At 33.6% G+C, this 24,144-nt stretch overlaps 1 protein-coding gene across 12 annotated transcripts in view; it reads left to right on the top strand.

Moving 5' to 3' along the window:
• Positions 1-24,144, top strand: part of LOC118202962 (transmembrane and coiled-coil domains protein 2-like) — a 141,566-nt gene that overhangs the window by 1,708 nt on the left and 115,714 nt on the right. For 9 of the 12 annotated variants that reach the window (XM_085818383.1, XM_085818380.1, XM_085818379.1 and 6 more), the window contains one exon: positions 13,855-13,978. The exons of 1 other annotated variant lie outside the window; for it this stretch is intronic. The gene's annotated coding sequence lies outside the window, so the exon portion shown is untranslated. Of the gene's footprint in view, positions 1-395; positions 631-2,457; positions 2,573-13,854; positions 13,979-24,144 lie in introns of those variants that run through there. 2 more of the 12 variants (XM_085818382.1, XM_085818384.1) reach the window with 2 other exon arrangements.

The following is a 24,144-nucleotide window of genomic DNA, read 5'->3' on the forward strand; positions in this document are numbered from 1 at the left end:
TAATTAATGCAAGCATCATGTTAGGTATTCTTTTGTTACTGGGACTGGATTCAGAGATATATGTACATATGCACATATCGATGGATGTATGCATTCATGAATGAATGTATATATGTATGTGCCTATGTATGTGTGTATCTGAATGTTTTTTTTGGTAACAGAAAAAGTATGTTATGTTTTATATATGACCCTTTGCACTTGTACATCCATATTATATGTATAATTCATAACTGTATATCAATTAAACATATGTGTTTTTCTTATTGTATCAAACAATGGAAGGGTATCTTCTTAGTAAATGCACTATAGGTAGTGCAGGCATTTAAAATTAAAATTATGAGAAAGGCATCAGAAGTAGTAATGCAGTATAATAGAATTTTAACTATATTTGATAGGTTGATATAAAAATCATCCATTTGAGGACTGAGAAATTTAATATGAGAAGAGTTATTCTGGAAAGAGTAGAATGATCCTACTTTTTCTTTGCACTTTGAAGGAAGCAGTATATGATGTGGAATAAACTGTCTTTGGTACAAGTACTGTGTATGCATTTCATTTCTCCATTGATAAACCCTCATCTAACGTCACAGCTACAGAGAAATGAATGCCAGTTGTTTCAGCAGATTCAAAGTAATATACCGTTAATTTTTTAAGTGTGTGTCATTGATAATTTTTCTGCTTCAAACTATATACAGTGTCTCACAAAAGTGATGGGACACTTGTGCTTTACAAAAGGAAACTGTAGTAAAATAAATTTTAAAAAATGTAAAAATTTTTTGTGGGTGTGTTTCATACTTAAATTTAGTAACAATTATTACATAACATACATTTTCTCAAAATATTAAAATATTTATTTAATAAAAATACAATTGTTTAGAACGGAGCAAAAAATGGCTCGTATAAGTGATGGGACACTTACTTTTCCATCAAATATTTATCCAAAAATTTTGCTTTTCAAAAGGTTTTAATATTTTGTTGAATTTCCTTTTACTTTTAAAACATGATTTAATCTTCTTGGGATGGATTCGACTAATTTTTTTGTGATTTCTGGAGTGATTTTACCCCATTCTTCATGAAGCACCAATTTTAATTGTTGTTTTGAAGAAATGGTGTGTTTGCGAATTCTTGATTCCAATTCTTGCCAAATATTCTCTATGCGATTTATGCCTAGAGATTATGGTGGTGTTTTTATTATTTCAGGACAGTTATACAGCAGCCAGAATCTAAGATTCAAAGCAGTGTGCTTGGGGTCATTGTCCTGGTAGAATTTAAAATCGTTATGAAGGTTCAATTTTCGTGCTGAAAATTTCAAATTTTGATTTAAAATGTCAATATACTTGTACTGATCCATTATACTGTCAATAAAAACAAGATTACCAAATCCAGCGGACGACATACACCCCCATACCATAACTCCTCCTAAACCATGTTTTACTGTTAGCACAAAGTTCTGTTTGCGAAATTCTTCCCTGGGTTTTCTCCACACCAAGATTCTACCATCAGAACCAAATATATTAAATTTACTCTCATCAGCAAATATAACTTCATTCCATTAATCAGAATTCTTATTTATGTTGGATTTTGCGAAAGCCAGTCTGAGTTTTCTATTCTTTTCACTTACGAAGAATTTTTTCCTGGCTGCTCTACTGTGATATCCAGCAGATCGAATTACTCTTCTAATAGTCTCAGGATTAACAATTACTCCATATAATGCTTGTAAATCAGCAGAAACTTTAGGAGCACTCATTCTCGGATTTTTTTAATATTTCGAACGATAATTCGCTTTATTCCATTGGATAGCTTTGATGGTCCGCTAGGTCTTCTTTTATCCTGAATCATATGATTCTTTTTATATAGTTTAATGATATTGAAAATTGCTGAATGACTCAAGTTAACTGTTTCAGCAGTTTTTCTAATAGATTTTCCACGTTCAATATGCAAATTAATAACTAATTTTCGAATTTCAGGCAAACTTTCTTTTCGTTTAGCATTCAGGGCTGCACAAAGCTAAAAAACACAAAAATTCCAAAACAAACTGGAGAAATACTGCAGATGATTTTATAAATTATTGCCAATTGCTTTTGAGTAAAAATAAAAACCCCAAAAAATGTTTTTATTGTAGTACGTAGTAGTATCTAATGGTGTCCCATCACTTATGTGAGCCATTTTTTGCTCCGTTCTAAACAATTGTATTTTTATTAAATTAATATTTTAATATTTCTAGAAAATGTATGCTATGTAATAATTGTTACTAAATTTAAGTATGAAATACACCCACAAAAAATTTGTACATGTTTTTTTAATTAATTTTATTACAGTTTTCTTTTGTAAAGCACAAGTGTCCCATCACTTTTGTGAGACACTGTAGTTACTGTATAATGTACATTGAATTAGTTTGGTTTATTTTTATTTCTGGGCATTTTAAAGTTATTTTCTTGCTTGTGTCGAATGGAAAGTGAGTGACAGCACTTTTACTCTGCATCAGATAAAAGAATGGCTGGAACAACAAAAGGATGATAAGAAGAATCTAAATGGTAGAATACGATATTTCACTTAGCCGCCATCAGTCATGGTTCGTATTGGTCCTTACAAGTGCTTATATGTCCTTATATTTGAAAATAAAATATAAAAGCTCTCATAGGTGCTTATTTTTTCTCCAAAGCACTTACTTTTTGTTTTTAAGGCTTTTTTTTTTTAACGAATGTACATTTTTTCTCCGTACCAAAGCTGAACCAAGTAAACAACTTTACTTACTTATATGGAATGTCTTGTGAATCAATATCCCAGAAATAGCTTGGTTGATCTTTACAATATGGTAACTGGTAGTTTGGCGACATTTTGGAGGCGATAAAGGTACTACCTGGGACTTTGGTAATAATGTGAGCAGTACTCAGTTCCGATTACGCATTATTTTGTGTGAGGGAAATGAGAGATCATGGGATATGTCATGTGATATTAATGAATGAATTGCGGTTCTTTAATCGGAAAAGGGGGGAAATCGGAAAAAATTTGGAAATTTTGTATTTGGCTTTATTCTGTGTTGTGTGAAACAGCGTTCGTGAATTTTTGGATCCCATGGCCGTAACTAAAGTGAATTTGAAATGGGTATTTATGTATGTATTAATTTAATGTATGTGCTCATTTATATTTTAAGTAGTGTTTTTGAATTTAATTATATTTTAATTAAATGATAGTTATTTTGTGAATTTTATGTTGTAGGAATTTGGTATACGTTTAAGTTGAAGTAAACGTGCATGGAAATGATTTAAATATTTGATACTAAGTATTTGTAATGCTTGCGGTATGAATTCGTTGGTGACGTGTATAATGTAATAGATGATTTAGAGGTAAAAGTTTTTGGATATTTTATTTATTTTATATGTGGAAATGTTCATATTTGGAAAGGGTAAATACTTTTTCGCGATCAGGTAATTTCATATATGTTCTTTTTACCGGGTTTAAAGATTGAGAAAATTGTCATGTATTTTCGTGAAATTTTCCTAATTTATGAGAAAAAAGCAGTGTACATGGATATAGTGAAGAGTGTGCGCAATGCCATTTTTGTGCAATTCTGGGATATTTTTTTTAAGTAAAAATAAGTCGACGTGTACATGGTTTAGTGATATTTTAATTAAATGATAGTTATTTTGTGAATTTTATATTTGTAGGAATTTGGTATACGTTTAAGTTGAAGTAAACGTGCATGGAAATAATTTAAATATTTGATACTAAGTATTTGTAATGCTTGCGGTATGAATTCGTTGGTGACGTGTATAATGTAATAGATGATTTAGAGGTAAAAGTTTTTGGATATTTTATTTATTTTATATGTGGAAATGTTCATATTTGGAAAGGGTAAATACTTTTTCGCGATCAGGTAATTTCATATATGTTCTTTTTACCGGGTTTAAAGATTGAGAAAATTGTCAAGTATTTTCGTGAAATTTTTCTAATTTACGAGAAAAAAGCAGTGTACATGGATATAGTGAAGAGTGTGTGCAATGCCATTTTTGTGCAATTCTGGGATGTTTTTTTAAGTAAAAAAAAGTTGGCGTGTACATGGTTTATGTGTATGTGTTATTTTGAAAAACGCGTAAGGAGTATGGTATTGTGCACTTTTTCCCAATTTTGCAGTGAATATTTGTCATGATTAAGCAGTTTTGTTAGATAAAATTTCTAGCATAAGTGTAATTCGGCTAGTAGATTGTTGGAAGAAGTGTTCAGTAGATAAAAAGAAAAGAAACATGTCTTTACTTCATGAAGACAAAATGGCGGCAGGGAAAAAAAATAGAGGGTTGCTGTAGGACAGTTGGTCGCCAAAAAAACGCCAAGTTACCATAATGTAAAGATCAACCAATAGCTTTCCGCCCCTTTCTCTGCATTAACATAACGTGCATGTCGCTCTATTGGTCAAAGAATTGCGAAAGCGGTAGAAAATTCCGGTACATTCCGTATTCTTTTGCTCCCACCCAATACTACACACGTTTTAATTTCTATCAAGATTTTAATAATTTACATTCTCGTTCCGCGCGTTGAGTTCATATTCACATTTATTATGATTGGTATGCTTATATTATGATCATATGTATGAATATTTATAATGTTATATTTGCAGTAACTGCTGAAGTATAGATAAACTTCAAAAATGGGTAAGTGTGTTTTAACACAAATTAGTAAATTAGTTTTCAAAGGAATAATATTCGGAATGGCATAAATAAAGTAATCGGATAGCAAGGGTGTTTTTGCTCCGGGGAAACCCTGGAATTCCGGGGATTTTGAACTTTGATACCAGGAAATTCCGGGGATCGTCGTTCAAAAGGAAGTAGGAATAATAATGAATTATTTATTTTGATCTGATTAATTTTGTTTGCTTTGAAAGCAGAAAACGCAAGGTCAGTGTGTGTGGTGAAATGACTTTGAAAGCAGAAAACGCAAGGTCAGTGCTATGTCTGCCAAGGAGAGAATGCATAGTAGCTATTGAGATATTGAATTTCCTGGCAGTTTCGTGTAAATGTTGCCAAAAAGTGAGTGTTTTGTCAAGTGTGACTCCTAGATACTTCACTTGATCCGTCCACTGAATATCGTCGTCAAAGAAGATGGGATTAGGTGGAAGTTGATTTGTCCTTTTCTGAAAATAATGGCTTTGGTTTTGTCAGTGTTAACGACAGTTCTCCACAGCGTCATCCAGTTTTCAAGAAGCTCCAAATAGTTTTGTAGAAAAATTTGTACAGTATTGATGGTTGAAGCTTGAGTTAGGATAGCGGTATCATCGGCAAATAAAGCGATAGTAATATGAGATTTTTTTGGAATGTCTTGAGTATAAATATTGCAAAGAAAAGGAGAGAGAACGGAGCCTTGAGGGACACTTGCAGTGATAATTCTTGTAGTTGAGAGAGTGTTTCCAATTTTGACAGTGAAAGTGCGATTTCTGAGGTAAGAGGCAATAAGTCAAATAAAGTGGTTCGGAAAATTGAGCTAAATTAGTTTATATATAAGTCCTTGGTGCCACACTCTGTCAAAGGCTTTGGCAATATCTAAGAAAATTGTTCCGGTAGGAAATTTGCAATTGAATCTATCAGTAATGTAGTTGATAATGCAGAGAAGCTGAGGTTTGGTGCTGTGCAGATGTCTGAATCCAAATTGTTCATCAGGAGTATAAGAGCTAGAAGGCATGATTCGAGTAATATAAAACAAAATAATTTTTTCAGCAATTTTAGAAATTTGACTAAGTAAACTGATAGGCTGATAATTTTGAGGAAAAGTAGAACTTTGATGAGGCTTAGGGAAGACAACAACTGCATGTTTCCATGCTTTTGGGAAGTAAGAGAATTTGATAATTGAGTTAATTATTTCAATTAAGCACATAATTGCGTTAATTGGAAGATGCTTGACCGCTTTGGAAGTAATGCCATGACATCCAGTAGCTTTTTTAGTTTTTAAAGAGCTAATAAAATCCACAATAATTCTCGGAAAAGGGAGAAAGGTGAAATTAAGTGGTTCAGGACTATTAAGGAAAGAAGATACCATGCTACTGACTTTGGTGATATGATTATTATCATATGGGGAAGCGTTGGGAGTAAAGGCATCTTCAAGAATGTCAGTGAAAGTATTGGCTTTATCTTTGTCAGAATAAACAAGTCCATTGCAACCATGAAGTGGAGGAATCTGCTTGAAAGGCTTTTTGAATTTACGAGCAATGTCATAGAGGGAATTGTCTTCAGTAGCAAGAGTATTTAAGAAGTTGCTCCACCGGTGAGATTTAAGTTTCCTGATATCTTTTTTAATGGTCCTTTGAAGAGCATTTAGGTGAGCTTTAATTCTTGGGTCTGTAGTAGATTGCCATAATTTCTGGATGCGATTTTTATATTTAATATTTTGCCTGATGTTATTCGGAAGAGGAAAAAAATGATGCTTACGGATAAATTTATTGGTAGCAGAACTTAAAGCTTGTTCAACACTGGTAAAATTTTGAATTTCCATGTCTAAGGCTTCTTTACTGCTAATGCAAGGATTTCCTGGTATAGTTTCAGTCAGAATTTGAGAATATTTATTCCAATTGGTAATTCCAATGCTGCGGCCTAATGCAGGAAGGAAGCATTTGATATTAATTTCAAGCAAAATAGGATTATGATCAGAAGATAAAGCAGGAATAACGGAAGTTTGACTATTGTAACTGAGGTTATTTGAAAGAAAAATGTCAATGATGGAGGAGCTATGGTAACCAAAATGTGTTGGTTCATCAGGAGCATGTATAGCATAATTTTTATCTTGGATCAAATCGAAAATTTCAGTACCTTTTATTGCTTGCACCAGGATTCCAACATTGATATTTCACATTAAAATCACCACCTACAAGAGAGGGATAATTAGAGTCCAAAAGATGTTCAATTTCAGCCATAATTGGTCTATAATTCGGTGGAATATAAATATTGGAGATTATGAATTTGCTAAAATCAATTTCAATTTCAATAGAATTACTCTCAAAAGAAGTAGATTGGTTTTGTTTAAGTTGATGCTGTATACTCCTTTTAACAAAAGTAATAATTCCACCTCCTCGCCCTGTAGTTCTATCAGATCTGAAAGTAGCATAATTTGCATCTGAAAGTAGTACTTTGTTTGCAGGTTGTAAGTGAGTTTCTTGTATTAACAGAACATCCGGTTCTAATTCAAGAATAAGATAACCTAATTCATCCTTTTTGTTATTTAAGCCATTTGCATTCCAGGAAATAATTTTAAAGCTTCTCATATTGATGTTTTTAGGCATATTAAATGTAACTGCAGACTTTATCAATGGCGTTAACTATGATGCTGATTTTGTCAGTAGCAGACTTTTGTTTTTTCATTTCTTTTAGGCCTTCGGTTATTGTAGTCTATATAGTTTTTAAAGATCCAAGAATGAAAATTTCTGAGAGCGAATTATTTGCTTCTTGGGGTTCAGCGATGGGAGCATTTTGATTGTTTTCTGGATTTGTGTTGAGAGGAGGGAAATCTTTATGCAGATTCCATGGATTTTTGATAGGAGGTTGGCTGGGAGTAAATTTTGATCTATTTTGTTGAGGTCTTGCTGGACACTGGGAGAAATTTGCTGGATGTGGCCCTTTGCAGTGACAACATGTTGCAGGTTTATTCTTGTCAACAGGACAATATTTGGGTTCATGATTATCTCCACAACGTATGCAAACCCAGTCTCTAGTACACAGAAGCAAACTATGAAAAAATTGCTGACATCGGAAGCACTGGGGTGGGCCGGGCTTCCGTTTCAAGTATTCAGCCGAAATATTCATATGTCCGATGTGTTTTTTCCCAAAGATTTTCGTAGCAGAGTCTGTTTTTAGAATGTGAATTAAAAATTGGTTGGCATTGGTTTATTTTCTTTCCTATTATGCATTAAGGTTATGTAGCTAACTTTAAATCCTTGGTCATTTAATTCTTGAACGATATAGTTAGTGTTCATCGTAGTTAGTAAACCTCGGATAATGACTTTGAGCACTTTTTCATCTGGGAGTTGGAAAGTGTGAGCTTTTAGTTTAGTTTTTTCAATTATTTTTCGAACGTATTGGTGAGTATCAATATCAGGGAGCTCAATATGTAATTTTTCATCTTTAAGTGTTCCCATAATCTTTTTGCCAGTTTGTTTGCTTAAATTAGCAAGAAACTCGCCAGCTTTAGTCATGTTATTCACTATAATTGCTGGGACATTATTGCTATTACAAGATTGTCTCTCTGTTGATTGTTTGTTCCCTGATGGTTTCTTTTTATTTATTTTGGATGTAGAAGCACTTGTACCTTGCTGACTGGTACAGTCAAAAGTCGTTAATTCGGACACCCATATTCCTGAATGATCTATAATCTGGACCTCAAAGCTAGTTGACGCATGCGCATAGGCATTTACTCATGCGCGTAATACCTTAACGGCTGCAAATATGCGTGTGCGAATGCGCATAATACGTTTACGCATGGCGTTTAATGTATCACGGACGGTATAAGCTAAGCTAAAATTATCTAATTTAGTTAATGTTGCAGATTGCATTGTTCCTCAATCTTCGAATTGGATTCGGCTTATTATTTTTTGCAGACTGTTGGAGCAATTTTATAAAAGTAAGCTTGAACTTTCGATTATGTCAAATAGAATTTCTGATATTATATTTACTAATATGTGAAGGATCTACACAGAGAAAGTATGTTTCAAAGTCCATTAAACAAAAAGTGGAATTGCTGCAAAAAATGGATAAAGGCATATCCTTTGTTTATCTTTAACGCCCCAGCACGCAATGAATTGGAAGTTGATCTGTCAGCACTATCCTTATCTTCAGGGCAGATGTTTTTATTTTATTTGGCTTATAATTCCATACTAAATGTAGTATTTCATCTCGATGTACTCCGTGTTTGATATGATTTAAATCAAATTCCTCGTCATTATTATTTGCTTCCGATAGCGAAGAAAGTAACATAGGTTATTGAAAACGAAAAAATTTCGATTGACAAATTAGTCGGTATTCTCGACACAGCAATTATAGGACTTGAACAGCGGAACTTTGTAACTGAACAAGAAATTATGTCTGTTTATAGAATTAAAGAGAAAGTATTATCACATAAAACGAAGCAACTTAAACAACTTACATTGAAAGAAATGTTTAATAAAGTAAACAAATAAATATTAAGCTTTTTTTTTTTGTAAATTTTGATACCCTTTAGATCATAATTGTTTTTTATTTCATAAATTATGGTTTCATATTTTTAATTTCTGCATGCCATCTTACCAGATTTAAACTGATGATCTATAATCCGAAAAAATTGATAATCCGGAATCGCTGAGGTCCCGATGAGTCCGGATTAACGACTTTTGACTGTAGTTGGTTCCACATTATCCATAGATTCTTCAAGTTGCATGGTATCATCATTTGATGCCAAGTATTGAAATTTATTTTTAATTTTCAAATTACTGTCTTCATTTTCACTATCTGAAGAGTAGGTAGATCGTTTATGATGTCTTTTTCTTTGTTTAGAAAAAGCTCCTCCATTTTGAATGGATTCACAGAATTGTTTTTAGTCTTGAATTTGTTTCTGAAGTTGATCATTATTAGTTTTAAGCTCATTGATAGTTTGAGCAGCTTCCGCAATTTCTTGTTCACGAAGTTGATTAATTGCTTTTGCAAATAAAAGATGAAGTTCGTTTGTAATCTCAGTTGGGCGTTCAGAAGGTGTTTGATTCAGAGCATTTTCGGTATCAATGACAATTTGTCTGGTTGAAGTGGCATCATTAGATAGAGTAATTTTATTTCTCAATACATGAATCAGTTGTGTTTCAGAAGTCACAATTGTGGAGTTGTTGTTGGAAGTATCAGGTGACTTAGTAGAGGTGTTCATGTTCGCTATATGCACAAATGCAGAACTTGGCTGAACAGAAGATCTGACATCCCTAGATGTCATATGCACATAGGAAAATGAGAGAGCTAAAATAAGCTGTAAGCTATTAAAAAGAACCAAAATCTTTTCTATAGACTTTAAAATTTTCAATCTTAATATCACATATTTTATTTATTCACATAACATGTCATATTTTATTGCATGTTTGTAAAAATTACTCTACACAATGTTTCAAACATATTCAGATTTTTAACAAATCATTATCTTCTATTTTTTTTTTTTTCCCAGTCTTCACTTTCATTTGCTTAATAATTAAATATTATCATTGAACCTTATGGCAAAGTAAATAAAATCATAGTGTGTTTGAGAAGCTATCTTTTTAATAATTTTTTCTATTGTCATTTGTTTTATTCTATTGCTGAAGTATAGAATTTTATGATATTTATTGAAGATGTTCATGCATTATATATTCTTGTTTTCTCCTGTGCTGTGCTGGGATAAAAACATTTTCACTTAAAAATACATAAATAGAATGGGCACTTTTATGTTTATCGGTACCGGATTAAGAAATGTATGTATGTATGATGAATGCATGTATATATGTACATAAAATTGAAAAGCTAGTAAGTACTGTGCAGTAAGACCTATTTGGTCTTAAAATTTTTTTTTGCGCAATATGCTGCAAAAATTATGAAATACGAGGGCTATCCAGAAAGTAGATTACGTTTTGGAATAAAAAAATAAACAAAGTATAGGAAACAAATTTTATTATATACAGATGAAAGCCACACTCAAATACTACTTTTCTACATAGTCACCATACAAATTAAGGCATTTATCGTAGCGATGTACGAGCTTGGAAATTCCTTCGTCGAAAAATTCGGCCGCCTGCGCCTTCAACCACTTCGTTACCTCTTCTTGCAGCTGTGCGTCGTCATCAAAATGCTGCATAGCCAGCCACTTCTTCATTGCTGGGAATAGGTGGAAGTCGCTCGGTGCCAGGTCGGGACTGTACGGCGGATGAGGAAACAACTCCCACTTAAAAGATTCAAGAACTTTACGAGTGACATTTGCCGTGTGGGGCCGGGCGTTGTCGTGAATCAACAAGATCTTAGAGCTCAACATTCCTCTGCGCTTGTTTTGAATTGCTCTTCTGAGTTTTTGGAGAGTTTGGCAATACCTTTGAGAGTTTATTGTAGTGCCTCTTTCCAGGAAGTCCACCAAAATTACGAGTACACCTTTTCTGTCCCAAAAAACAGTCGCCATCATCTTCCTTGCCGACATTGTTTGCATGCATTTCTTGGGTTTTTGGGGAGAACTTGTGTGCCCCCACTGCATTGATTGCAATTTCGTTTCACAGTTCACATGTTTCACCCATGTTTCGTCACCAGTAACGATGCGATCGAGTAAAGAGTCACCATCCTTATGGTAAGCGTCCAAAAAGTTCAACGCTGCAGCCATTCGCTGATTTTTGTGGTCCTCTGTCAAGATTTTTGGAATCCATCTTGCACAAAACTTGTGGTAACCAAGCTTTTCGCTGATGATTTCGTGCAACAAACTTCGCGAAATTTGTGGAAAACTCAAAGAAAGTTCCGTTATTGTGAAATTTCGATTTTCACGGACTTTAGCATCGACTTTTTCGAGAAGTTCGGCGGTCACTGTGCTGGGTCTCCCACTTCGATCTTCGTCGTGAACATTGGTTCGGCCATTTTGAAATCTTATGACCCACTGACGCACTCCACCTTCAGTGATAATGTTGTCCCCATACACTTCACGAAGCTGCCGATAGATTTCTATCGGTTTACAGTTTTTTGCAGTCAGAAACCTTATTACTGAGCGCACCTCGCAGCTCGCGGGATTTTCAATTAACGCAGACATTTCAAACCGTCACAGTATCTGAACGGAGCACAGCACGAACCTCTCACTAGCACGGCTAGATGCAGACTGAGCTGCGCAACGCTCTGACCCCAAGATGGCCGCGCTAGCCCCGCCCCTAGCGGACACAGACGGAAACGTAATCTACTTCCTGGATGGCCCTCGTAATAAGAAGAAAAATTGTAATGAGCTCGCCAAAAAGTTACCAGGAGCTGTGGCTCCAAGAAAAAATACATTGTTGAACTATTTCTTGGAGCCACAGCTCCTGGTAACTTTTTGGCGAGGTCACTATAATTTTTCTTCTTATCATATATCTACATACATAGTATATCTCTTTGTGTATATACACATACATGAACACATCCATCTATATGTCTGAATCTGGTCTGAATAACAGAAGAGTACCATAGAATAAAAGGAAAACAATGATACAGTGCATGAACACCTTCAGTAAATATCATAAAATTCTGTATTTCACCAATAGAATAAAGCAAACAACAATAGGAACAATTATTAAAAAGATACCTTTTCAAACACACTTTTATGCTTTTATTTACTTTGCCATAAGGTTCAAGGAGAATATTTAATTATTAAGCAAATAAAAATGAAGACTGGGGGAAAAAAACTAGATACTAATGATTTGTTAAAAATCTAAATATATATGAAACGTAATGTAGAGTAACTTTTACAAACATGCAATAAAATTTGACATGCTGTTTGAATGGATAAAATATGAAAGACATTAAGATTGAAAATTTTTAAAGTTATAACACCATAAAATGCTTTAAAATGACAGTTTATTGTTGTATGGTTTTCTTGGTGGTTTTATTACTAATGTGCATTATCCTCATTATTATTCATGATTCCTAATTTTTCCCAAAATACTAATGTGCATTATTATTCATGATTCCTAATTTTCCCAAAATACTGAAAGCCAAATGATATTTGATTTGTATTATGCTCTATTTCATTTTTAACCAAATTTGAAACATTTATAGAAGGTATACAGAATAATATTTCGTCTTTTGGAACTTCAAAAACACCCAGAAATAAATATAAATCAAACTAAATAGCTAAAATGCCCAGAAAATAATTTTAAAATATCCAAAAATAAAAATTAACTAAGCTAAACCAACTCAATGTACATTACACAGTAACCATACAGTTTGCAGCAGGAAAATTATCAATGGCACACTTAAAAAATTAATGATATATTATTCTGAATCCTCTGAAACAACTGGCATTCATTTATCTGTAGCTGTGAAGTTAGATGATGAACATTTCTTAATCCAGTCCCGATAACAGAAGAGTATCAATTCTATTTATGTATTTTTAAATGAAAATTTTTTTATCCTAGCACAGCAGATTGCTGAATTTGTTAAAAGCAAGCTGCATATGACGATTACTTTGCTTTTTAACATTATATTTCATCATTTCATTTCTCCAGGGATACTATTTCTGTTTATAGACAAATGCATGAAACATTTTTCAAGAAACTCTGCTAACATTTAAAAATACTTTAGATAGTTAAAAGGCTAAATGCAGCTGATCTTCACACATTTGTGCACTATATATGTTCAACTTCAAAGACTTCATTTCTTATTGCCGTTTCTTCAAGAAATGGTTTTTTAATTTTGTGTAAAAAATCATGTCTTGATTTGGGGGAAAGGAGGAAATCGTGAACTGTCAGTGTATGTGGTAAATTAGATAAATATCTGTCAGTTTTTAGATGTATTTTGTATATGCTTATAGTTTCTGAATATTTTTAAAAGGTTATTATGTTCCTGTTGAATTGAAAAGAAGTATATGTTTAGTTAGGTGTTTTGAATACCTTTTTAGTAATGTGCCTGTATAGGTTAAAGTGTATAAGTTTAGGCATATTGTATGTTTTGGATGAATTTATAATCTGTGGCTCAAAAATTTTTTAAGTCTATTTTAAGAATGAGAAACATTAGATTTTTATATTGATGTAGGTTCTTTAATTTTTAGAGGAGTTTTTCCCTCAAGTTAGTTGTAGTAATATAATTGTGTAAGGAATACAGAAAATGAAAAATCTGTTAAAAATAAATCATATGATCCATTTTTTAATTTAACTTTTTCACTAATTTTTAGTAAACTTTAACCAATGAGCACAATTTTGCCAAATTCACTTTATCAGTTCTTCATGCAGAAGCATATTTAAAAGTATATGTGCAAGCTGGCTGTGGCATAGCATCACTTCCTGCAAATTCTAGGGGTGAGTTTTTATTGTTATTACTTTTAATTTACTTCTATGAAATCTATAAGCGTGTATTAAAAGTAAACTCACAGTTTCAAAACTTTTTATTTTGTATACCCATATTAGTAAAAATTAACAATGTATACCTTTAGTAAAAGGAATAGTCTCTTTTAATACTCTGCTTAAAAATGCAGCATTTCAATATACAGTACAAAGTCCGTAATCCGGACGTCCATTATCTGGAATGATCTATAATCCGGACCTCAAAGCCACAAACTTACGCATGTGCGTTTGATGCGCGCGTCCACTACACATACATGTAAAGCCAGTAAAGGGTTTACCCATGTGCGCTTCTGATCATGAAGAAAGTAACAGAGAACATTATTGAAAACAAAAAAATTTCGATTGACAAGTTAATCAATATTCTCGACACAGCAATTACAGGACTTGAACAGTGAAACTTTGTAACTGAATAAGAGATTATTTCTGTTTATAGAATTAAAGAGAAAGTATTAGCACTAAAAATGAAGCAACTTACATTGAAAGAAATGTTAATGAAACAACTTACATTGAAAGAAATGTTTACTAAAGTAAACAAATAAAGTTTTTTTTTTTTTTTTTTTTTTTTTTTTTTTTAAATTTTGATACCCTTTAGATCATAATTGCTCTTTATTTCATAAATTATGTTTTCATATTTTTAATTGTACGGTCAAAAGTCGTTAATTCGGACACCCATAATCCAGAATGATCTATAATCCGGACCTCAAAGCTACAAACTTTCTGTGCATGCGTCGTGTTCATGCATGGGCACAGGCGTTTACGAGTGCGCGTAAGACCTTTACGTCTGTGAATGTGTTTTTGCGCATGCGCGTTTAATGTGTAACGGACGGTATAATCTAAGCAAAAATTATCTAATTCAATTAATGTTGCAGATTGCGTTGTTCCTTAATCTTCGAATTGGATCCAGCTTATTATTTTTTGCGGACTGCTAGAGCAATTTCATAAAAGTAAGCTTGAACTTTCGATTATGTCAAATAGAATTTCCGATGTATATTTACTAATATGTAATTTATATCTACAAAGCGAAAGTATGTTTTAAAATCCGAAATCTGTTTATCAATTTCACGCAGCGGATTGGAAGTTGATCTGTCAGCACTCTCCTTATCTTCAGGGCAGATGTTTTTATTTTATTTGGCTTATAATTCCTTACTAAGTGTAGTATTTCATCTCGATGTACTCCGTCTTTGATATTGTTTAAATCAAGTTCCTCGTCATTATAATTCGCTTCCGATAGTGAAGAAAGTGACCCAGAGGTTATTGAAAACGAAAACATTTCGATTGATAAATTAGTCGGTATTCTCAACACAGCAATTATAGGACTTGAACAGCGGAACTTTGTAACTAAACAAGAAATTATGTCTGTTTAATAGAATTAAAGAGAAAGTATTATCGCATGAAACGAAGCAACTTACATTGAAAGAAATGTTTAAAAAAGTAAACAAATAAATATTAAGCTTTTTCTTTTTGTAAATTTTGATACCCTTTAGATCATAATTGTTTTTTATTTCATAAATTATGGTTTCATATTTTTAATTTCTGCATGCCATCTTACCAGATTTAAACTGATGATCTATAATCCGGAAAAATCGATAATCCGGAATCGCTGAAGTCCCGACGAGTCCGGATTAACGACTTTTGACTGTATAATTTTTACATGCCATCTTATCAGATTTAAATTGATGATCTATAATTCGGAAAAACCCCTAATCTGGAATCGCCGAAGTCCCGACGAGTCCGGATTACTTACTTTGTACTGTATATATACTCTGCCTGTATGCAGAATAGAATATCTTGAGTAGTATGTTGAGTTCAGAGATAAGCTCGAGAGCAACTGGCCGAGTCAGAAGCTGTACTTTAGTGCCTTGCCATGAAGCTGTCTTCACTGTTATGGCCTGAAGGCTGTGTTGCTGATTGTTTCAGCGTGTTTATCGTAGTTTTTCAGCAGCTGCAAACGGGTTTTGGGAACTCTTCTGTGTAATACTAATGAATAAATTGTCTTTTGATTCTTCATCAATCAGTCTTGGATCCACAAATTCGTGGAATGCAACATTGTCATTTAAGATATTTTTTTGGTTCAGAATATGTACTCACAATCCGAGGTCTCATTGTATACAGGGTGTCCCATAAGTGTAAAATAACAAACTTCAGGAGGAAGGTAGGGCACATCATAAGGTTTAATAATTGCAGAGGAACCCATGCCCAGAAATGTCGTTGTACGCCGCCAGAGGTTGCGTAACAGGAGAGTGCTAGTGGAAAGTGAGGATTACCTCATTCGAGCGGTAGGTACCATGCAAAGAGCATGAAAATCTATGCAAATGGAGAGCTTGCAGACATGCACTTAGTGTATGAAATAGCTGAGGATAAAGAACAAGCCACTGCACTTTATCGAACGCTTCCCTGAAAGTCATCAACCACATTACAGTTTTTTGCACGTCTGCATCAAAATTTGTGTGACTACAGGCAGGCCCGTGCCAAGCCTTATCTACGCTGTCGTGCAAATGTCTAGCGATTGCCTTTATGCACTGATGACATTAAAGAGAAACTGCTTATGGTTAACACTTAAAGTGAAGTATTATTAACATAATAAAAAGAAACACAAAAAATTACATTTTATCTTTTAATTTTTTATACATTTTTGCTTTCAAACATTTTTTTGCTTTCTTAAAACCCACACTCAAACATATTTATTGAAGAAATATGTATTATAAAAAATAACATTGGAAATAATATACTAAATGCATTGGATAACAAATATACTGCTTAACACTATTTATTTTTTTTAAATTAAAAATTAACCTTAAAATCTAATAACTTTGCACCGAATAAATTGTTGTCTGCAGCATCATTTATGACAAGGTTCGAACTGTGATTACAACTAGGCACAAAAAATGCTCTAGAATTGATGTCCACAATTCTTTTCTGCCCACCTCTATGTTGTTGACAACGATATAGAGTTTTAACCGATGATGCTACATATTTTCCAAAAGTTTGCAAAAATTGCAGTTGACACACAAGATCTATACGATTTATCTCACTTTCATTTTTATTAGTTAATGCTTTTTTCAGTTTTTGACATAAGCTGAGCTGATCTTGTGCTATGTACTTTAAACGGAAATGCGTGATGTCAATGCGTATGGTACTTGTACTTTAAACGGAAATGCGTGATGTCGATGCATATGGTAAGGGTAGATGCATTCGACAAATTGCTTAATGCTTATTTTGTGTCTACTGTTGCAATCATAGTAATTTTTGTAACAATTATCGTTTTGGTGATTTTTTGGTGATTGTTATTATACATAAAAAAAAAAAAAAAAAAATTAAGTGTAGTTATTTATTATGTTAAGCATAGGCTAGCTTTTTTATTCAGAAAACGAGGATTTGAGCATAATTACTCAAAAAAATTTTTATATGAACCATTTGTTTATTAAATTAAAAATTATTATTTTTCGAGGAAAAAAGAGTGACATATTAGGGAATAACACAAAATTTATAATAAACCTATTTGACATTTGAAGTGAAGTAAAAATATACAAGGTGCTCTGAAATTACGAATTAGCCATTTTCTCATTTTTAGCTGTACAGAAAACCAAAGAAAACTTGTTCGTTATTTCATCACATCTTAAATACATACTTTAAATTTGATTTATTTATTTTAATAAACAAAAGAGTGCCACTACCTTCTTGAATTATTTGATATTGATCTAATAGTTTTTTTTTTACCGGCAATGGTTTTAGATGTACTTAGTTTTTCAGAAGGAATGTAAAATATTTCAAACAGTGACTTTCCGAGTGTTTTTAACAAGAAGTGGTTCTTATAATAGTTATTTTCTACTTTTATTTTTACTTCCACTTTTTCTGTTTTCATTTTTTCCCAGATGTCAGAAGAAAAATAGAAAAACCTGTCTGGGTATCAGAATTTACTCAAGAAAAGAAAACGAAAGGAAGATTTAATAAACCAGAACTTTAAATTTACTTAGTTTATCCAAAACCTACAGAATACCCAAGCTGACACTACCAGCATTATTTGTTCATCAACGTCTCAGGTACCATTAAAATTACCCCCCCCCCCGAAAAAAAAAAAAAAAACTAATAACCAGAAAGAGTCAGAAATTGTTTTCAGCCACATATTACCTTTAACTTCAATGCAGCTGGTCGAAATAATTGTGATATCTACAGTTTCTGCATTAGATATGCATTTGAATGTAATGATATGTATATGGATGTAAATTTTTTGAGATGTACTTTTTGTCGAATCTTGCCAAATAATGAAAACGTCAAAAGGGATTGATTGCTATGTTCTAAGGGAAAAAATTCTGTGTATTGTTTTTGTTGCAAAATTTGCATTTGTCAGTAACGTAAAATTGAGTAGTACTGGATTTGATGACTGGAACCACTTAAGTGAGCACTTAAAACATCATGAAAGCAGTAAAATGCATTTTAGTAATTTATATTTTTTGTCCGATTTCTTAGAATGATTATGAAAGAATAAACTTGTTGATTTCAAATTTCAAAATATATTTAAAAAAAAAAAGAAACTAAGCATTAACGCACTGCAATTGAAAGAATTATCTATACCATTCAGTTTTTAGCCAAGCAAAACTTAGCCTTTTGTGGATTCAGTAACAAATAATTCGAAAGAAATAATAATTTTTTTAAAGTGTATAGAAATGATCACAAAATTTGTCCCTATCATGTCCTAATATTAACGAAATTCAAAAAATAAGCCTCATTACCTTAGATAAAATTCAAAATGATACAATTAGCATATTATGGGATAATATAAAACAAATTATTTTAAATAAGATGAAACAAGTGAAATATTTTTCTATTTTACTTGATTGTACCCGTGATGCCAGCCATCAAGAGCAGATATCAGTTTCTATGAGGTATCTTAATTTAGAAAATACAGATGTGACATAGAGTGTGGTCGCTTGACTATACTTTCAATAATAGGATCGTAGTTTTCTAAATTTTTGATAGTTTCGTAAGGTGAATTCCTGATACTATTGAAGAAATTATGAGCAATGATGAGAATTTATTCTTGAATCTCTGGGATTTTCAGGTCATTATAAATAATCGTGTTTCATACAAACCAAGGGGCATTTGTCATGGCATGCAGCACTTTATTCTGAAGAACACTAATTTTCTTTTTGTTTGTTTTGCTTGCAGTCACATGCCACACTTGTCCTGCATGCCACACTTGATCAAAACCTTTTTCGAAATTGAGGTAGGATGCAGCCACTCCATTTTTCTTATGAAATTCTCCAGCTATAAATTTGATCAGATTTAAAGCTTGGTGAGTAGTTGAGTGTCCTTTTTTAAAGCCAAACTGTTAATTATCTAGAACATTAATTCGGTCAATATAAGAATTTAGTTTGTCATTAATAATCCTTTCAAAAACTGCAGGGGGCAAGCTAATCGGTCTATAAGAAGTGACTACCCTTGGGTTTTTCCCGGGTTTAGGTAGTATAATTACTATGGAATGTTTCCACTGTGTAGGAAAGTACGCTAATCTGATGCATGCGTTGAATAAATTGCAGAGTAACACAATACAATTACGGGGAAGAGCTTGAAGTGCCTCGTTATTTATTTTGTCGTAGCCTCTTACTTTCTTCTTTTTAAGAGAGAAGGAGAAGGAGTTGTTCAGTTGGAGACGCTCCTGTATTCCCAAACCAAGCTGTGGATTGGATGAAAATAGAAGAAATTTTATTAAGCATTTGTAAAGAGGAAATCGAGGCCAAAATGAAGGAGAAATCAATTTTTGTAAAGTCCATAGATGATTATAGAAATGCTACCAGCTTGTTGCAGAAAAGAGGCATTCCCTTTCATACTTTCCTGATGAATTTCAAAAGCCAATTCGGGTGGTTCTGAAAAATGTACCTGACAAGATTACGGAAGGTGCGATTTTTCAAGACTTGAAACGAAGAAATTTCCCAATCAGGAAGGTTAGGCAATTCCAGCGATCAAGGAAAAACAATCAAGAAAAGCCGATCTACTTACAAGAGCTGGAGGAAACCAAAGCCAGTTATGCTATTCACAAATTGAACTGTATGTTCAGCGGGAGCATTAAGATCCAAAATTTTAACCCGAAGAAACGCCCCACTCAGTGCTATAAATGCCAGGAGTGGGGTCACTCACACCATTTATGTAACAACATGGTTCGCTGCTGTAAGTGCGGGAAGAACCACTGAAGCAAGAAGAAATGATGACTCGTGTTTTCTCCGGAGAATCCCATGTCTGCAGCTATCGTGGTTGCAAGATGTATAAAGAAAAGTTTGAAAAGAGGAGAGTACCCCCAAAGAAGAGTATTCCACCACCAATGGAAGCAGATTTCCCAGAACTCCTAAAAATAGATGAAAGTGTTAGGCAAAAGAAACCTCTAGGATCTCAGTACAGTGAGAAATTGAAGGAAAGAATCAAGCCCCCAACCAAAAGTTCCCAGAGAAGCCTTTGGATGACTAAGCAATGAGAAAATAAGCAGCTTCCTGAAAACAATAATTTCTCAGATAGAAAAGATCCGAGCTGCTAAATCAACAGCTGAGAAGCTAATTGCAGGGTTCAACGCGGCCATGCTCCTGATGAAAATTGCCAAAGCTGAAGAGTACGATGTCGTGGATCGACCTCAGGTCTCCGAGCCTGCTGGACTGTTTATTTTTTTATTTTATTTATTTTTTTTTTTTATCTGCTGCTTTATGCAAGAACTCTTTTGAACTTGGACTTACAACTTTGAACTTGTTACCTAGCTCACATCCTAGAATGCCAGACCTCGGTCATGTATGAACTTTCACACCTCCGGGTGTCAGCAAACAAATATGTTTGGCTTTAGATTTTACAAACGCGAATTGCCTATGACTACACGGATTGATAGGTGAAAGCTCCTTGTAGCTGGGACCAAATGGTGAAGGATGACTATGCTATGCTGAAAATCGATGTTTTCAAGCAGGGAGTCCCAACTGTTTGAATGAAAGTTAATGATTTCTTGTGAAATTTTTCTAGTAAGGTAGTTAACATAAGCTTTATCTCTAATTGCCCTTGTGAGCTGCCAACATTTTCTTTGCCTGTTTCTCTGTTTAATGAAATTAAGAATATGTTGTGGAAGCTTTTGCGAGTTTTATTATTTTTGGGTACATAAGATGCAGTAGATATGGCATTTTGAATATTAGTATTAAAGTTAGATATTTCTTTTTTAACATCTTCTGGGTGATTAAATCTTGTGCTACTTGGAATATGAATAAGTTCATTTCTGAAAATGTCCCAATTTACATTAATTTTTGACTTCTGCAGAGGAGGGCAAAATCCATAAAAATCAAATTTAACTGGGTAGTGGTCTGAAGATAACTGCTTTACTTCCAGGTAGGGTGTAGTGTTTACATTCTTAAGGATAAGTATATCCAAAATTGATGCTCTGCCTTCATGGTGATATCGCGTCGGGACATCTGGAGCGATAACTCTGATTTCATTGTTTGAAGTGTAACTGTTTAAGATGTTACCATTTCTATTATTAATATTGCAGTTCCAATTTCTGTTTTCTTTTTTGCGTTGAGATACCCCGCTATAACGGTAGGGTAGCAAAAGCTTGTTAAGTTATTTAAATCATTATTATTCAAAATACATCTTGGAGTGTTGTACACAGAAATGAAAAGGTTCATTGAAACCAGTATAAATAAGCGCTGCAGAGTTTTCAATATTTCTGGTGTTGTTTATGTTAAAGCAAGTATGTTTGATGTGATTTTTAATGATGAGTGGTGTCCCGCCACCACGGTTGTGCTGCCTGTCATTTCTGATAATACTATAGCCTGGAATTCGAAATCTATGGCTGGGAATGAGATGCGTTTCATTAAGCATCATGACGTCGATGTTGTGAAAGTTCAAGTAATTGATGAATTCCTGTTTCTGCTTAAGGATGCTGCTAGCATTAAAGAAGGAAACTTTCGGTAGATGCAATCAGATTTGGGTTGTAATTATTGGTCTTAGAATTCATAATTTAAGTTTGTGAAATATTCGAAAGCAGTCATCCCGACTTCTAATTTATCCATAATAGTTTTTGCTGCCTTGAAATTAATAAAAAATAATTTAATTTGCATGAATTGTGTTTTTATCCAGTCCAAAAAATTAGGTTCTTTGCTATTGGTGTTTGACCATGCAGGCGTGTGGTCTTCTGGGAGCTTCTGTGAATTATTACTTGGTAACTTTGGAAAATCTTCAGCGTTTAATTGAAATTTTGATTTTTTTTAAATTCTTTTCTTGTTCTTTACGTACTTTTTTTTCCTCAATTCTTCTTTTAATGTTTTCGAGGTTTTTACAACAACCACGATATGAAGAAACATGATTCTGTCCGCAAAGGACACAGATTGGGGGTTCTTTTTCCTTACTAGTCTTGCAGAGATATGTTTCGTGTGTTTAAGCACACTTTAAACATTGTGGGGTATAGTGGCACAGGTCCCAAGTGTGCCCATATCGTTGATATTTATAGCTTTGCATGGGACCTGGCCTCGATTTATAATTTGCCATAGCTATATCCAATTCTCTCAGCTTTTTTAAGCCAAATATCTTTTTGCCTGCTTCAATTCTTTTAACTTCTGCCACAAACACTGGTAATTTAATTTTTTAGCCTTCACACATAGTGGGGACTTGTCTTATTTTTAGTATAGGAATACCTAGATCTTTGATTCCGTTTTGTAGAATCTCTATGCTAGCGATCGCAGGAAGTCGTTTTATGACAGCCTTAATTGGTTTTTAAGAATTCATCTGGAATGTATGGAATGGCACACTGTGTTTTTTGAGGAATTCTGTAACTATTCTATAGTGATCTCTGTCAAATACATGAATTGTGAGTCTTCCTCCTTTGAGATTTCTCACATAATTTTTAATACTCATATCCTCAATCAAGCTTGTCCCGATTTCCTTGGAAGCCCGCTATTACTTTTGGGGGGGATGTGTTCCGCAGTCTTTTTTGGTAATTCAAAAGGAGCTTCATTAGGTTCTTTGGTGTCTATATTTACCTCATTATTTAATTCTTCAAATTCATTGCTTTGGGAGGGATATTTTATTTCTTCGACAGAATGACTTCTTTTGTGGGTTTTTCTGGGGGAAACAAATCCTTCAGAGTCAGTAGTGTTCTTTTTTTGGGTTTTCCAGCTCGTGGTTCTTTCTAACATTCTAGAAGAATCATTTTTAGTTGGTGGTGCTTTTTCTTTAGCGGTAGCTAATGTGTTTAATTCGTTATTCATTGCACTAAAATTGTAATTTTTCAACTTCAAGATATGGTTAAAAAGTTGTAATTGCTTTTCTAAATCTTTAAATCTAGGATCTTCGACTGGACATTTAGCATCCACTCATTCCTTAAGCCTTAGTTGTACTTGATTTCTAGTCATTTCAGTTTTTCCTAAGCTAAGATCACCATTATTTTTCTCTCATATCTGCTCTAAGAACTTAATTGCCTCTGCATCCTTTAGTGCAGCTTACGCTGCCATTGTCATTAAATGCTGCTATCTACTGCTGCTAACTAGCCTTGGCCATGTAATGCATACCGAGATAACAGAAGAAAAGATCTTACCCAAATTCAAGTTGCTCGAGAGTACAGAATCCACCTCTGGAACTGCTAAATCGCCCAAGCTACAAAACCCGACCTAGTCTCCTAGAGCTCAGTTGAGTCAATGGAATGAACCGGGATGAGGATGCCAACATTACCTACCATTGCATCTCCAATTAAGAATGTCTCATGCCAGTGTCCAGTGTGTCTTAAATGCCGAGTCCTTCCACACTTTTTGTCTTCAAATGATTCAGTTTCTATTCCCCAATGACCATCCTGAACGTGTGCATTTTATACAATGGTTTGTGAAGAAAGTGCCCATGATGCTATTTTTCCAGCTTATGTGTTGTTTATGGATGAGTCCACATTCAATAGGGATGGCATATTCAATCACCACAGTCAGCATTTATGGACTCAAGAAAACCACCATGGTATGCAGCACCACGCGGCACAACAACGCTTTAAAGTTAATGTGTGGGCAGATTTGGTCTGTGACTACTTTGTTGGGCCATACCTTTTACCATCCAGGCTGAATGCCATGAGTTATCTCATCTTTCTGGAGCAGGTTCTTCCCGACTTTCTTGATGATATT

Source organism: Stegodyphus dumicola, chromosome 6, assembly GCF_044657685.1.
Source record: "Stegodyphus dumicola isolate Sdum_Otavi_A_Nest chromosome 6, ASM4465768v1".
NCBI classification, from domain to species: Eukaryota; Metazoa; Arthropoda; class Arachnida; order Araneae; family Eresidae; genus Stegodyphus; species Stegodyphus dumicola.